The sequence below is a fragment of the Nyctereutes procyonoides genome, unplaced genomic scaffold, assembly GCF_905146905.1.
Source record: "Nyctereutes procyonoides isolate TBG_1078 unplaced genomic scaffold, NYPRO_anot_genome, whole genome shotgun sequence".
NCBI classification, from domain to species: domain Eukaryota; kingdom Metazoa; phylum Chordata; class Mammalia; order Carnivora; family Canidae; genus Nyctereutes; species Nyctereutes procyonoides.
Window position 1 is genome coordinate 11,790,835 of NW_026575042.1, and position 5,857 is coordinate 11,796,691.

At 39.9% G+C, this 5,857-nt stretch overlaps 1 non-coding gene across 1 annotated transcript; it reads right to left on the bottom strand.

Moving 5' to 3' along the window:
• Positions 1-3,507: 3,507 nt before the first annotated feature.
• Positions 3,508-3,580, bottom strand: TRNAK-CUU (transfer RNA lysine (anticodon CUU)). The gene has a single exon. It is a non-coding gene; the product is annotated as a tRNA-Lys (tRNA).
• Positions 3,581-5,857: the final 2,277 nt, after the last annotated feature.

Genomic DNA, 5,857 nt, shown 5'->3' on the forward strand with positions numbered 1-5,857 from the left:
ACATATCTCCCAGCAATTAATAAGCAAATAATAAGTGACGCTTTAAACGATTTGAACAACATAGTAATGCAGCTTGATGTAACAGCTACATAAAGAACTCTGTACACAACTTCAAAGAAGATACATTCTTTCTAAACAAATGTGGAACATTTTCTAAAAAATAAGCATATGTTAGGCCTAAAAGCAAATCTCAACTCATTGTAAAAAGAAAACCTCTACAGGCAAATTTCACAATTAACAAATGATACGAAAAAGTATCAAATTCAACCCCTACCCCTAAAACTATTCATTTGGTTGGAATAGAAATAACCCTTCCAAAATACCTGAAATATAGGGAAAAAAACCCAAGTGGAACTTATGGATAAGTCAGAAACAAACGACAAGAGGCACTACATATAAAAATCTGCAGGGTGCAGCCAAAGTCATACTAAAAAAAAATATAGCTTTAATACACTTGTTAGGAAATAAAATATTTTTAAAAATAAATGAACTGGTCTCCCAGTTTAAGAAGCTAAGAAAAGAACATCAGAGCAATACCCCTAAATAAGTACATAATAAATATAAAAGTAGAAACCAAGAAATGAAAGAATAGAACCAATAAGTAGTTTGTTTGTTTGTTTTTTCTTCTGGAGGAGGGAGGACACAAATAAAATGGACAAAGTATGACAAGTTTAATCAAGACAAAATCAGAGAAACACCAATCAACAACATTAAGACTAATAAAAGTGCTGTACCTGCAAACACAGTAGTATTTTTTAAAATTGAAGTGAATATTATATAAAACTTTATAATAACACATTTGAAAGAGAAAAAACATGATTTTCTAGGTATCAAATGCTCAGGATTGACAAAAGAAGTAGGAAATATAAAGAGACCAATAAGGGATCCCTGGGTGGCTCAGCGGTTTGGCGCCTGCCTTTGGCCCAGGGCGTGATCCTGGAGTCCTGGATCAACTCCTGCGTTGGGCTCCTTGTGTGGAGCCTGCTTCTCCCTCTGCCTGTGTCTCTGTCTCTCTCTCTGTGTCTCTCATGAATAAATAAATAAAATCTTTAAAAATAAATAGAGATCAATAAAAAACAGAAGGAATTGGAAAGGTAATCCAATATCTACATTAAAATATTCCCAACCCCAGGGGAGTCTACTTGTCCCTCTCCCTCTGCCCCTCCCTGTGCTTGTGGGCACACACACACTCTCCCTCTTAAATAAGTAAATAAAATATTTAAAAAAAAAAAAGGAGGGAAGGAAAGCTATAAGCTTAGCTCACTTTATAAAGCTGAAATTTAAAAAAAGAGAGGCAAATTCAATGCAGCAGCATAAAGATAAGATTTATACTAGGTAGGCAAACACGATTCAACTTGAGGAAAATCTTAATGCCAGTCACTTTATTAGCCTATTAAAGAAGAAAACCATATGCACATTGCACTAGGTAACAAAAACTGTTTTGATAAAAATCAACTCATTCCAGAAAAGAAAACTAAAAAACACTCAAACTAGGAATATAAGGAACTCCCTTAAAATGATGAGGATCTTGCCAGAAACTGTTTGCATCTGAAGCACCTCGCAGCTGGCAAGTGCTCCTCCCTGCTCCCAGCTTCAGCCTAGGGATATCACTGGGGTTCAGTCTGGCAGCAGGTCCTCTAGATTTCTCTGTAGATACGCTTTCCCTCACTTGTGATGGGTTGTGCTTCACTCAGCTCACCTCTTGGTTTGGTCTACTATCACTACAGCTCAGATATTCCCACATATTTTTGGCACGGGGCAGTATCCTTTCTTAGCCTTCAAGCAGTGCTGTATTTTTTTTTGTTGTTGTTATATTTCTTTGATCATTATAACTGAAATTTGGAAAAAGAAAAGCACTTTAAAGAATAGGTTTAGGGATCCCTTGGTGGCGCAGCGGTTTAGCGCCTGCCTTTAGCCCAGGGCGCGATCCTGGAGACCCAGGATCGAATCCCACGTCGGGCTCCCGGTGCATGGAGCCTGCTTCTCCCTCTGCCTGTGTGTGTGTCTCTCTCTCTCTCTCTCTGTGTGACTATCATAAATAAATAAAAATTTTAAAAAAAGGAAAAAAAAAGAATAGGTTTAGAGGAGTCATTCTCAAAATCTAGTATAAATGAGAGTCATCTAGGAGTTTTAAAAATGAAGAGTTCTGGGCCCATCCCAAGTAATCTTTTACGTCATTTCCCATTGATTATATTAGTAATCTGTTTTCATTGTAGAATTTTTAAAAATACTGCAAAAATAAGATCACATACTTGATATTTTTTGAAACATGACTTTTGGGTTTGTTTTTTTTACCAGCCACAAGAGGATCACTATTTTACTTCATTTCTTTCTGTACACGTGGGTATTGCACAAGATTCCCTCCCATTCTCATAAATTATTCTGGGGTCTACAGGAGAAGAAAGTCCTAGCCCTGCTAATTCAACACTTGAATTGGAATAGATACGTTACCCCAAGATTTCCAGATAAGCTGTGTGGGAGGGATTCCCTGACCTTCACCTGTGCAGTGGGGGATGCCCCCACCCACCCAAATTTGGGTGCTCTGGATCTACACCCTGTTGGTTATAAGTCAAAGCTTTTAAGAGAATATCTCTGTTTTCCTCACTTGTGAAAGACGAAATGGGTGAGTACAATATTCTTAGCTTATAATGTTCACCTCTCATACAGCTATTGATGTTATCTTACTTAGTTTTCTGGAATGGAATGTTCTAAAAGGAAAGTTAGGACCTTTTATCTCTTATGATTTGCTTTTATTGCTTGAGAATTTAGCCTTATTTGGATAAAATGCCTATTGCTTTGACAGCCATATGATATCAGAACTTACCCCTCAAAGGTGACCCCCATTTATTTTGAAGGATCTCCAGAGTGCTGATATTTCTTATGTTCACAAACTGACATATGGTACCCCTTGACTTCCTTTTTCTTCCTATTTGTCTTCATCCACTGCTTCCCATGCTTCCTGGAGAAGCTCCCTGGCTGTCAGGGGCCATTGTTCCTGATCCTTGAATCTGCTTTCTATTCTCTACACCATCTTCTGGGATATGCTAAGCTCATACATACACATACACATACACACAGAATTCGATTTTTGTGATGTTTGCCTATCTATCTCAAACTTGCCTGGTTTTGTTTCAAAGTTGACTACTCCCTCAATCTACTGGGAGCAGTAGAATGAACCAGAAGTCACTGTGCCTTGGGACAGGTGATGACACTCACAGTGAGTGAACTGAAACCATCAGCACAGGAGCCCAATTGTTAAATGAAGTGAGGGAGGACTGAGCAAGTCTGGGGAAGCTTGGTTATTGAGGTTTGTCCCATTTCTGTCTGGGCAACTGTGAGCCTGTGAATTGCTAGGTGAGACCTCCCTTGCCTGCCACAGGGAGAAGTTGCCTTTTTCTATAAGCAGGGAATCCAGCAAATTTCCTCTGAGTTACAAGGATAAGGAGCATACCTTCACACTTAACAAACCTCGTCTTTTTCTTTTAATTTTTTTTAAAGTAATCTCTATACCCAACATGGGGTTTGAACCCATGACCCCAAGATCAAGAGTCATATGCTCTACCAACTGAGCCAGCTAGGCACCCCACTTTCTTTTCTTTTGAAAAGCATAGGTTAGATACCTGGGTGGCTTAGTCAGTTAAGTGTCTGCCTTCAGCTCAGGTCATGATCCCAGCGTCCTGGGATCGAGCCCCTGCATCGGGCTCCCTGCTTGGTGGAGAACCTGCTTCTCCTTCTCCCTCTGCCCCTACTCTACTCCCCACTCATGCTCTCTCTCTCTCAAATAAGAGGCCACAAGAGGATGACTTGTAGATAAATAAAATCTTTTTTTAAAAAAAGCATTGATCTGTATGTAATGAAAATAATGAACCAATATTGTAGACATTTTGGAAAATGCAAAAAGGCATCCAAGAAAACAACAATCATGGCCTACCATCTAAAGACAACTGCTCTTAATTTGTTGTATATTCTTTTATTTTTAAAAAATGAGTATATATGATAGATGTCTTAGAAAAGTGTGATTGTGGGGTGCCTCAGTTGGCTAAGTATCTGCCTTTGGCTCAGGTCATGATCCCAGGGTCCTGAGATGAAGCCCTGAGTCAGGTTCACTGCTCAAGGGGCAGTCTGCTTATTGCTTTCCTTCTGTGTTCCACCACCTCATGTGCTCGCTCTCTCTCTCACTCTCTCAAATACATAAATAAATAAAATCTTAAAAAGAAGAAGAAAGAAAAGTGTGATTGTATGTGATGTGAAGTTTTCTCTCTTGCTTTTGTCATTTTCACATACCTTCTAGAGCACTTATCTTCTAGAAGCTGATTTCATTTTTCTGAACTGGAAAATCCCGTCTTTCCAATCCCTTTTCCAGAAGTAGCCACTATAGCAGTTTGGTACATATTCTTCAAGATAATTTCTGTGTTTATATAGATATGAAAAATATAAAAAAACAAATATCTTTGAACACACATAGCCCCTTTAAAACAATGAATGGATTTTTGTTGTATGTATTGTTTACTTTTGTTCACTTAACAATGTCTCCACTTACATAATAATTATTTTCTTGGTGCTGCCAGCTATGCAGGCACTGGGAACCATGCACATTTTCCCAGGGCATGCCAGGAACCCCTCTTTTTGAAAACCAGGTACAGAGAATTCCAAAAAAAATTATTTAACTATTCACCTACAGTTTAGGTTGATTCTAATATTTCTGCTTTCATCAGCAATGTTTCCCCCATTTGTCTAACACTCTTCTCACAACCCAGATGATGAGGAAAGTGGCAATTAATTCAGCAAGTGGGTTAACTACCCTCATATCAGCACCACCTGTCTTCTGGATACACCATTTAAAAAATACTAATTGCTATTCCATCTAAATGGGGTTTGGCACTGTTATCATTTTTTACAAAGTCAAGTACTTTCATGTTAGCGATGAAAATTTTAATGCATTGGGTGGAATGGGGACTTGATTCACAAGCTCCTGGGATGCATCGCTGGCCCTTTCTCTGATGGCTGGCTGACCAGTGGCTTCATCCCCACCTCATCTCTTCCAGTCTTCAGCACGGGAGCTGACATACTGATTCTGTTTACAACTTCAAAAGGCATTTTTTAAATGAATTATGTGGGCAGGTCATATTAATTCACAGGAATACCACTTTTAATACCTTGAAATGTCTTCAGTAATAGCTTGCAGTTACTGAGAAGTACAGAAGAAACTTGCCAAGCCTGCCCTAACTGTGCTTCGAGTCACCTTTTCTTCAACCAGTTCCTCTCTCCTCCTGGCCCTCTCCCACCCTCATTTCCAAGTATTTACCCTGGAGAGACATTTGGCTCACACTGAGTCCCCTCCTGACCTGCCTTAGCTATGGCTCCAGCCTCAGGTAGCAGCTCCACACGGTCTCCCGCCCTCAATAGGATGGAAACCTCAGGTCCTAGAAGAAGCCGGAGCACCAGGAGTTCTCTCCTTTCAAATCAACTGTTTGTTTCACTCGGGATAACTCCCTTTTTTCTCCTGGGCTAATTCCTCTTAATATTCTAATTCACTGTGAGCCTGGGTGGCTCAGTCCTTGAGCCTCTGATTCTTGATTTCTGCTGGGGTCATGATCTGGGGTTGCAAGATCTAGCCCCTGGTGGGGCTCAGTGTTCAGTGGGGAATATGCTGGAGATTCTCTCTCCCTCTCCCTCTCCTCTGCCCCTTCCCCTGTTGTCCCTCTCTCTCAAATAATAAATAAATTAATCTTAAAAAGAAAAAGAATATGCAAATTCACTACTGCACCCAAGTAACCCAGATGGTGGATAACAGGGAGCACAGCTCAGCCCACTTGAGATAAACACAGGGGTGTCCTATCTCCCAGAGTGCCAGGTT